Source organism: Rousettus aegyptiacus, unplaced genomic scaffold (genome assembly GCF_014176215.1).
Source record: "Rousettus aegyptiacus isolate mRouAeg1 unplaced genomic scaffold, mRouAeg1.p scaffold_m13_p_16, whole genome shotgun sequence".
Taxonomy (NCBI): Eukaryota; Metazoa; Chordata; class Mammalia; order Chiroptera; family Pteropodidae; genus Rousettus; species Rousettus aegyptiacus.
Window position 1 is genome coordinate 10774642 of NW_023416291.1, and position 11199 is coordinate 10785840.

General features: G+C 42.0%; 1 long non-coding RNA gene and 1 pseudogene across 3 annotated transcripts in view; both read right to left on the reverse strand.

Annotated features, from left to right (window-relative positions):
• The window catches only part of LOC107514617, a 235651-nt gene that overhangs the window by 218125 nt on the left and 6327 nt on the right, over window positions 1–11199 (reverse strand). For all 3 annotated transcript variants that reach the window (XR_004955015.1, XR_004955014.1, XR_004955013.1), the window contains exon 2: window positions 7090–7166. This is a non-coding gene — a long non-coding RNA (uncharacterized LOC107514617). The remainder of the gene's footprint in view (window positions 1–7089; window positions 7167–11199) is intronic.
• LOC118612726 lies at window positions 813–929 on the reverse strand (annotated as a pseudogene).

Consider the following 11199-nt stretch of genomic DNA (forward strand, 5'->3'; position numbering starts at 1 on the left):
CCCAATTTGCACTGATTTTTGTGATGAAACAGCAGACTTGACAGAAACCACACAACGTGGCAGTCCCGGTGGACTCGCTGGGCTTGAGAAGCCCCTCTCGGCCCTGCTGTGTCTCCACCACTCTCTCCTGCTCGCCCTATTGACTCGGGTTCTAGTTTTTTATTATTATTTCCTCTACTTGGAACCAGGAGCCTTCTAGACCCCTACAGTTCTCACTTCTTACATGGTATCGATTTTACAGGCTACCAATTTTTTTTTTAATTTGTAATATACATGTTCTACTGCTTTTAAAAGTTTGAAAATGGCTGGTGACCCCATTTAGAGTCCCTATATAATAATATTGTCATTGCTGCCACAAAATATAATTTCCCAGTCAATTTGCACAAGTTGAAGAATATCTGTTGATTTGCAAAGAAGGGTCTCAGTTCTGATACATAAAATCTCCGTGGCCCTGAAAGCACAGTCTGAACTCATAATTACACAGCCTAACAGTTCCTCTGATATTAAGTTTCCAGACAAAGTTTCCTGCAGATTGATCTTTCAAGGGTAGAACTTTTCATTGTGGAGCTTCATGTGGCTGATGAGGTCCTATTATGGTGTCTGTTTAAAGGTTGTGGTTCAATTTTAAATAAAGCTCTGATAGAATGATCACCAATTGTAGTATTTGCTCCCTACGATTATTATTCCAGCTAACAAAAAGTTTAAGAACACAATTTAGAGGACTATCGAATTGGTTCCAGATATGCAATAGATGAGTACGTAAATGAGGAGAAGATTTAGATACACATGAAAAACTTCTTTTTTAAAAAAAATGCCTACAGCACCTGGTATTCCAAGGTGGAATCCCATCCAAGTACTAACCAGGCCCGACCCTGCTTAGTTTCCGAAATCAGACGATTGGGCACGTTCAGTGTGGCATGGCCATAGCCTTCTTTTCTTAAGGTACAGATACAGAAGGCCTTATCGAAGTATACCAAAGTTTAATTATAACGACATAAATTGGTTATTATTTACATGGACAAGTAGCTCAGAGACTGACTCTTCGATGTCAACAAAAATCAGGTTAACACACAGCTTGAGATGACTGGATGAGGAGGAGACCTGAAATATCAGACAAGGAGAATTTCATTTTCTAACAACTTGGCCTCTTATAAATAGATGATATTTAAGCCAAACGAGAGAGTAATATTGGGGCCATCATATTTGCTATACTGGAAGACAGAATATTTAGACACTGGGGGGGGGGAAAATGTCTAAGAACATACTGAAAGTCAAATAACTTGTGTCCTTTGGGACCCGGAACTCAGATTCTAGGAAAGCCACTCGCACAGCTCAGGCTGGCTGGGCCAGAATCACTCAACGGGGACTTCACATGGGGCAGGAAAATCATGAATTTCCTAGACAGTATTAGGGGAAGAAAAGCAGATCTGAAAAAAGGGTTAGAAAAAGATTGGTTACAATTTACACCTCCGATGAATGTAAATATTGAATTTCACTGAATTTAAGAGACCATCTCAATTTCCAAGGTGCTAAAATGTGAAGGAATAAAAAAAAAAAAAAAAAACATCAAACGCGTAGCTTAGAAGTGATGACACACAGCTTGGTAGATGAGACGTGCACGGAGGAACACATTGTCTTAACTGGGAAAGGAGGAGAAGGGACATGTGTGTAAAAACACAGTCACGATTGTTTTAGGTCGGCAAAAATGCTGTTGGGACAGGATTCAGAACTGGGTACGTGCTCAGGACCGACGGCGGGCCAGGTTAATTAGGAGCTTTGAGTGTGAGGACCATCATTAGACAAGTAGTCATTAAAAGGAGGCCATGCGTCAGTGTCTAGGCCCTGTGAAGTCATTAGCTCGTACAGAAACACTCACACCGACCTCTAAGCCCACTGCAGCAGTCTGAGACAGATACCCAAGGAGAAACTTTTCACCTGGTTTCTTATTCCCAAAAAACACCGACAAGTAAGTGTGGAACCCACGTGGTCATTAAACCAGTTAATATGTTATAGGGTTTTTTTTTTATGGTTATGGGTTTCATAGATGGACACTAGGGATTTAAATAAATTTTGGTGGCATGGTAGGCTGGTAACTATAAATGAAAGAATTCTACTTTTTGTACTTTAAATAGCACCATCAAGAAACTGCACAGACAGGAGAAAATACGTGCTAATCATATATTTAATAAGGACCTTCTCTCTAGAAGAGATAAATAATTCTTACAGCTCAATAATAAAAAGATAGGTAATTCCATTTTTTAAAGTAGGCAAAAATCTGAACAGACATTCCTCCAAACATTATTAATCATCAGAGAAACTCAAATCAAAAGCACAACGAGATATCACTTTGCACCCACTTGCTAGAATAGCTATCGACAAACAGATAATAACAAATAACAGCTGTAAACAGACAGAATAACGAGAGCTGGTGCGGATGGGGAGAAACGGCAACCCTCCCGCACTGCTAGAGGAAATGGCGCGGTCGCTTTGGAGAAACAGGCCGACAGTCCCCGGAAAGACCACGTAGAGTCACCAGATGACCCAGCAATTCCGCTCTTATGTACGTAGCCAAGAGAAATGAAAACGACAAGTCCACACAAAAACTTGTACGCAAATGTTCACAGCAGCACTGTTCATACTAGCCTAAAAGTAGAAACAAGTCAACTACGCCAACTGACGGGTGGATAAATGACGGGTGGTAGAACCGTACGAGAGAATATTATTTGGCCATGAACAGGAATGAAGTACTGATTCACGCCGTAACACTGACGAGTCTTGAAAGTGTTAGGCTAAGTGAAAGAAGTCGGCCGCAAAAGCCACACATTGCAATGACTTCGCTTACTTGAAATGTCCATCGTGAGTGAGTGCATGGAGACAGAAGGTGGACTCACGGTGGCCCAGGAATGGCGGAGGGAGGGAGAGGGGTGTGGAGAAGTGGAAAGTGACCACTGGTATCCACGGGGTTTCTTTCTAGGATTATCAAAACGTTTCAAAATTGAGTGTCAGGACGGTCACACAATTCTGCAAATTTATCTAAAACCATTTAATTGTACATTTTAAATGGGTGAATTGCATGGAAAATGAATTACATCTCAATAAAGCTGTTAAAAATGGACACCTTACAGAGTCTCTGTGTTTATATTTTCAGGCAGATATTGTCCAAATATGGAGCTGTTAACTTTTCACTCCCCTTTTTCCTTACCATGAAGGTTCTCAGATAGCTTTGGTTGGTTGGTTGGTTGGTTGGTTGGTTGGTTGGTTATGTTAGCGATTAACAGCCAAACCCTATGGGTCACAGTTTTCTTATTTATAAATAAAAAAAAAAAATTATGCAGGCTACTTCTAAAGGTCCTTCCTCGTGACACTAAAAGGTCTTCCACTCCATTGTTTCCTCTTTAGTACCAAGCAGCCCAAATCTGATGTGATCATTTACTTAGATCATTATATGGGGTTCAAAACAAGTCACCCCAAGATGTGCCTCTGTAGTATGCAGATTATTTTGAGCTAAAGGCAACTTAAGCATTAGGTTCAATAGAAACTTCTACCTCTCCCTTAACAATCTAGAAAAACCTGAATTAGGGGCCTTGCCTGCCATAAGAGATTATCAGAGATAATCTCTTTTGATCTATCTACAGGGCAGGACAAACTTCTATTTACTAAGCATCAGCTTTTATCATCATCCTGCAAAGATCCTTTGAAGCCCCCAAGGCACCTTACCTCATCCCTAGCTCAGGATGTCTTAAAAACCTATGTTCCCTTTCTATCTCTGAACCTCTTAGGCATGTGGGGTCTCTGACTTTCTCATGTATGGGAAGTTTCCATACATATGTATGTATTAAATTTGGTTATTTTTTCTTGCTAATCTGTCTCATGTCTATTTGATTATGACCAGTCAAAAGAACCCTGAGAGTAGAAGAAAGTTTATTCCTCCCCTACAGTTATCAGGGCCAATTATGAGAAACCTCTGTCAGACCTCTGTATATAAGTAGAGACAAGAGATGCACAAGGATGTGAGTTTAGCATAAGTGGAGACTGATTTCCTAGAGCTCACACTAGAATAGTGAATCAAGTCTACAGTGGTTGTTAGCTACTTATTTTTAACCAGTTTATAGAAGACCAATAGGAAAATTAGAAAATGTATCCAAGAAAGGGGTGGAGGGGAGTCCAAATTTCCAAGATAATCACTACTACTAAGATTTTGGAGTATTTTCTGCCAGTAAGTTTACATTGTAGTTTTTTCCTCACTTAACATCATGTTATAAGCATTCCTTCATATCATCACATAGTTTTTATAAATGTCACTTTATGCCAATGGAGATATATTATTATTTATTTAACCAGGTTCCTATCACTGGACAGATACACTGCTTCCCCTATCTTAAGTAATGGGAAAAAGGATTAATTAACATCTTTATGCAGAAAGCTTTTTTGGTGTTTTTGGATTATTTTCTTGGATAGACTCTTATTCCCCAAAAGTAATATTAATAAATAAAAAGATATGACCATGTCATAGCATTTTTTCAAAAACTTGTACAAATTTATACTTATGTCGAGAGGTGATAAAGTTAATTTGGATATCAGGACCCACAAAATGGACGCCACCCCAGGGGCCCAATCATAACTCTAAACCTAAGTCATCCAGCATTATGGAAAGCACCTGTCAAGGAAACTGAACACATATCAATCACTATCTCAACTCGGCTTTAGCTACCTTACCTCCCCCTAAAAAACAGAGTCTGCTGGCCACTCGTGTCCCGTTTCCACATTGCCCCTTTGAGCCCACCCTTGCCCAAAATCCTCTGGCGGAGCGTGTTGCTGCTTGTGAGGCCCTGTGTTCCCCCAGTCCATGGATCGTTTTCCCTTGAATAAAGAATGTCGAACTCGTTACTAAATTGTTTTAGTTTTGTCATTTGACGTCTCTGTCAAATCTTTTACATTTAGTGTGCGATTTAAGACCCGAAATTTATGCTATGTCTTCATCATTAAAATATTTATTTACTGTTCATTGTCTCTATGTCCCTGCTAGAATACGAGCGCCACGGGGGGGGGGGGGGGTCTTGGTTGACTGATATATAACGCAGGCACCTAAAACAGTGCTTGGCATATAAAAGATATTCAGAGATTTGTTTAAAGAATGAACAAAATAGGAGGAAAGTTTGCTTTGAAATCATTATTATTGTCAATTCCAACACTGAAATGTCAAATTCAATAGCAGTTTGCAACAGAACTAGCCAACGAATACGTTCCCATGTCTATGCCATTCTCCAGAAATAGTTATCGTGACACAATTAAAGCCTGAATCATTCATCAGGTATAAAAGTTCCTTAGCTCTTATACGTAGCAGAAACTGCCAGTTGCCAGTCTAATTTCAGGTTCTCTTGCTTTCTTGAAGGCAACCTACTCAGCTAGAAAACCACAATTTTAATCTCCCTTTGCAGACGGGTGTGGCCAGATGACTGGGATGTATGTGTAAATTGTTGAAAGTCCTAGAAAAGCTCTTTGAAATGAGAATACCTGGTCTCTCCCTTGTTTTTCCTAATCCTTCTGCTTCCTGCTGGGAATATGGACATGGTGGGTCCAAGGGCCCTACCTTGTACAATGAGTTCAACTGAAGGATGGGAACTCTGCTCAATGGATGATAAGGAGTGAATCTCTGCTGATGCTGAGACCTCACATCCACTGCGGATTGCCTGCCTCTACGCTACTTTACATAACAAATAAAATCTATGTAGTTTTAATCCACAGTTACTTCTGGTTTCTTATTAAACACAACTTCTAACTGATGCACTGTACCAATTGTCATCTTTCTTAAAGCTTTGAAGTTTTCAATAATACTATAAATGTTAAAATAATGAGAAATCTTTTACTTTATGAACTTGTATTTTAAAGAATAAGATATGTACTTTATATATAGTATGAGCTAATTGCCGTGTTTTAATTTTAATCATAAGAAAGAATATTTGATCCATAGACAGGAAGCAGGGAATAATAATAATTTCGTTCGGCATCATTGGACCTCAGGTTCCATGAGTAGACCATGAAATACCTTTGGATGATGTTACGACTCAGGAATAAAGAGGAAATCTGATGGGTTTTGAGTCCATGTAGAAATTAGTCTAAATAGGAGATTATAAAATTTAACTTCTCCTGGTCATGGACTACTGCAAGAGTTTGAATGCTTTTTACTGAATAAAAGAAAACAAGGAAAGGTTCTTTAAATTTGCTTTGATATTCGTACCAGTGTAAGCCTTTGTCCTCCAAGAAGCAGATCCCAGGAAGTACAATTAACTGTGAGACTGAAACCGCCTGCCCCCACGACCATCATGAACATGACTTACTATTCCTCTGCCTCCATCAGCTTAACTTTACTATTCCAGCACACTCATGCCCAAGCAAATAACTCAGAAGTTCGTTACGGGAACTTGTTCGAAAGAGCGTCAACTCTTTAACAGAAAGTATCAACTGCTTTCCTACCAACTCTCTGGATTTCTGGCCTCCTATGCCTCCCCTTGCTGTTTCCATGATTCTCAAGTTACCTTATATCACAATTCCTAATTAATCCCCTCACTGACAGACTTGCCTTCAACTAAACTGCAAAATCTGGATAAAATCAGGCCTTGCTCCTACGCCTTTGGGACACCAGCAAAGCTCTCCTGAAGTGGTAATTCTGCCAGTGACCTGAGCAGTAAACTCAGTTTTATCTTGTTGATCCTATTTGGGAATTGGCATTTGATACAAGCTGAAGACTTATTAGGGCAAAGCCTGTGAGGGAACCTGGGGAGGAGGCTGGAGGAAGTGGAGAGAGAGCATCATTCTACAGATCAGGTCTGAGGCTGGAGGAAGGGAAGGAGGGAAGGGAAGGGGGAAGAAGGGGCCGTAGGCGGCAGTGCAGTTCTAAGAGTTTGGAAAGGCCGTTGGAGAGTTCCTGAACCAAATTCACTCCTCAGAACAGTCCCACCTCTCGCCTGACGCAGTGTCCCTGGTGGGCTCGGTCGTACATGGGAGAGCGTTCCTCGCAACGTGAGGCCTTGGCTCCCCAGCGGTCATGGGGGTCAGAGCAAAGCCACTGAGGCCATGGATCGAACGTACCTTTGCAGGGACAGCAGTAGATGAGAGAGACATGTTCTCTTGGCTCAGGGTACCTGATGATCCTCTGGAAAAGGCACCTGAAGAAAAGACATGATGAAAGAAAAATCTCCGAGGGAGTCCAACATTGATTTTTGAATGAATTTCATTATAGACTATAAAAATCTAGTCAACACAGTTCATATTTTTCTGCATTTTTAAATATTAAAGACAATGTCACTTCGGTTATTGAAAACTGAAGATACAGTGATGGATAGTCTTTGTTACTTTACTTTGTTTGACTACTTATCGACAGACATATTTCCAGTCTCTGACAGTGCTATAGACTAAACTGTCCCCCAAAAATTCATATATTGAAGCTCTAACCCCCAATGACTATATTTGGAGATGGCGCCTTTAAGAATGTAATTAAGGTTAAATGAGGTTAAAAGGTGTTTAAGGGGAAAAAAACCACAGGCCCAAAATGGCATCGCTCAAGCTAAAGGCCCATGATTTAAGAGCTGATCTCACTGCAGTTTCAGCCTGTCTCAGAAACATAATCTTAACCAACCAGGCTGGAATTTTTTAATTAAGGACCAGAAATCTGTCACCTAAGGCCTCTTCATCTCCTCTACAGCACCTCCGCACCCCACAAGAAGAAGAGGCAACCTGCATGATAAAAATCCCTCCCCTTTCTCTGGGCCCAAAGAAAAATAATCCAGGCCCCAAAATAAACCTTTCTCTTCTTTCGCTAATAGTTCCCTTGCCTTACACTTTCTTCCTGTTTAAAAAAAGAAAAAAGAAAAAGAAACTTTCCATTTTTGTGCAACTCCTCAGAGAGCCCTTCTGCTTGCTAGATGGGATGCTCCCCAATTCATGAATCCCTTAATAAAGCCAATTAGATAGTCAAATTACCTCAGCGAATTTGGCTTTTTAACAAAAGGGAGGGCCCTAATCCCGTAGGATTGGTAGCCTTCTAAGAAGAAAGAAAGAGGAGAGGGATTTCCCGTCCCCTCGGGCTTGCAGGTGGTGTTTTTATATAGCTTCCCTCAGACAGCTGACGTTAGATGCTAACAGGTGAGGAACTAGTGAGAAACTGCTGGGCCAAAAGTAATGCTAAGCAGAAAGTCTCAAAGCAGGAAAACCACCATTCCTCCTATGTGTGCTGGCTCCTGCTCCTTAACTCACAGGTTCAGGTTGTTCCAATCCTAAGTGGTTCTCCCCCACTGTTCTTTCAAAGGTCTCCTGCCTTGCACCCGTTAACAACCACTGCAATCTGGTTTCCACCACCAGCCTATCCTCAACCATTCACGCGGAGATATAAGATGTCTTCCAATGGTCACCTCCAAAGGATGCAGTCCCCACTTTGACCTCCTGAGAGCATTCATCACTGTCACACCCGTCTAGAAACTCGCTGCTCCCCAACTGATGAGACACCAATCTCTCCTTGTTCCCTTTCTCTGACCAAGTCTCAAGTCCCTTTCCCTTCTGCCACTTCTTAAAGGTCCATGGTTTGTGGGAATTTCACCCTTAACACTTCTCTTATCTCACTTAAAAGACGTTTTGTGGGTGACCTCATTATCCATGACGTTAACTACTACTGAACTGTCCAAAGTGTTTGGCCCAAATGCTGCTGTGAACTCTGGGTCCACAGTTCCATTTGCCTACAAAGTGACTCCACCCAGGCATTTCTGGGGCACACTGCAATGACGCATTCCTGTCTTAACTCAGTGTCCTCCTTGGAGAAAGACATCTGCACCGGTTCTCATTTGGCACTGGTACCCGCCAGTCACCCAGTCAGCCCTCATCCCCTAGGTTTAATCTGCCTGTCAGCCCTGGGGGTTCTGTCTGCTTCACGGTTCTGAAACCCGGCTCTCTTCCACACTCACTGCCTCCAGTTCACTTGTTTGGGAGGCGGCGCGGAGAAAGAGGTGTGCCGTCAGAATCACCTGCCTTTTGCCTGATGGAAAGTGCAGGCATGCCCTGCTCCTCCTCCAGAAATTCAGAACAGCACGTCCTCTGCCCGCCTGCCTGTTCTTATCCCGCCCGGTCTCCAATCCATCTTCCTTCAAGATAGCAGACAGAATGATCTTTCAAAAAAGCAATCCTGATAGTGCAACCTATCTGCTCGGTCTTTCGTAGGTTCCCCAGAATATGTGGGATAAAGTCCAAAGTCCTCTGAAAACCCCTTCATGACCTCGTTCTTGCCCACGGCTTCTGCCCCCTCTCCTGCCACGCCCTTACGGACACCTTGCACTCAGGCCTTATCCAGTGTGGCACTTACTGTTCCCGGAACGCCCTCTTCTCCCTGCCTCGCTGTTCTCTCGGTGGAAACCCTCCGTCATTCCCTCTCTGCTTGGAAGTCACCTTGTCCAAAAAGCCTCTCCTGGCTTCTCCGGGCAAGTAGGTATTTCCTCTTCCGTGTTTCCACAGTACTTTGTTCATAGCACGATTCTAGATTTATTATCAGATAGTATAAGTATTTGTGTTTATACACCCACTAGACTGTGAAGGCTTTGTTCTATTCATTTTTGTATGCGTTCATGTAGAACCCAGTATGTAGTATGTACTCCATTACTGTTTACTAAATACATTTTTGAAGTGAATACATTTTAATTTATATTTTTCTGATGGCTTAAAGCATACACTGTTAAATATATAACAAATATAAAATTACCGACCTACTTTCAGAATAGCATGGGCTTTGAATCCCTTTTAATTACAGCTTATATTTGAACAGCACTTTTAATTTTTCAAAGTACTTTCCCCTCAATACTTTATTACAAATATTTCTAAACATGTAGAAAAGAAAAAAAAAATTGTAACTAAACACCCATATACCCATCACCTAGATTCTGACTCGACCTTCTGTTATATGAGCCTGCTTTGGAGATGCTGTGTGTTTGGTTTCAGACCACTGCAGTAAAGCGAATCTTAATCTTTTTTGCTGGTGGAGGGTCTTGCTTTCAATTTGTAAAAAAAAAAAAAAAAAAAAAAAAAGGCAACATCTGTGAAGCACAATAAAATAAGGTATGCTTGTATTTGCAAAACACCTTTTATGGACTAAGTTTATGAGCACCTTTTGCTTCACGGGATGACTAAGGTATGCTTCCAGCTGTTTTTAAGATAAGGAAACTGAGACTGAGAGGGATCAATGATTTGCCAAAGAGCTGTCTCCCGGGAATTGTGTTGCCCCTGTGCCAGCTGACTCATCTACACCTTCTGGGTGTTAGGTATACAACCTAGGTCTGAAAATATTTTGAATATCCTTGGTAATGAAAAGCTTCCAATCCCACAAGATAGGAGAATCAGCAAAATCATGAGGAAACCAACAAGAAAACATTTCTAGCTCCTAAGTCATCCTGGGAGGTATCCAGTCTTGGGTACCCTCACACTCACCTCTCTTCCATTCCTGTTTGGTCATTATTTCCTCCCTGACCTATGAGATGCTTCTTCTATCCATATTTTTCCAGTACCAGAGGCGGGTCTAGAAAATCTTTCATCTCAGCTGGTCTACTCTCTCCTTCCTTTTCGTGTGCCAGAGATACATGACCTCCAATTAAAGCGGGGCCCCAATCACATCCCTCCCCATCTCCTAAAACATCAACAGCTAACCGTTTCCCGCCGAAATGTCCAGTGTAATCTCTGCCTTGCACAATATAAACTATCCAAGCATCTATCTTCTTACTCTTAACTTTCATCCTGTATAACTAAGAGGAATTTTCTCCCCAAATACACCCAGGGCTTTCTGCCTGTTTCCTTCCTTCGTGTGTAAATTATCACCACTCCTCTCCCAAATTCCGCATGTCTAAGTTCTAGACCTCCACGTCATGGCCCAACTCAAATGCCAACTCTTCTCATAAATCTTCTAGAAACCCCAGGCCTGCTATTACCTCTGTCGCCAAGCTTGTGGCACCTTGTGGCATTGATCCTAATCGACCCTGTAGAGCTTTCAGGTCTGATTTCTCTGGCCCCCTTCTGCCCCCTTTGCCTGAGTAAAACACCCTTGAGGAAAGGGACGCCGTCGTATTCACCACCGTCTGGCGCACAGTCGGCGCTTTAGCGTGCTGACTCGTTTGACGCGACACACCCCGCCGAAGCGGTCGCCGGCGGGCGCCCTAACCACGCCGCGTT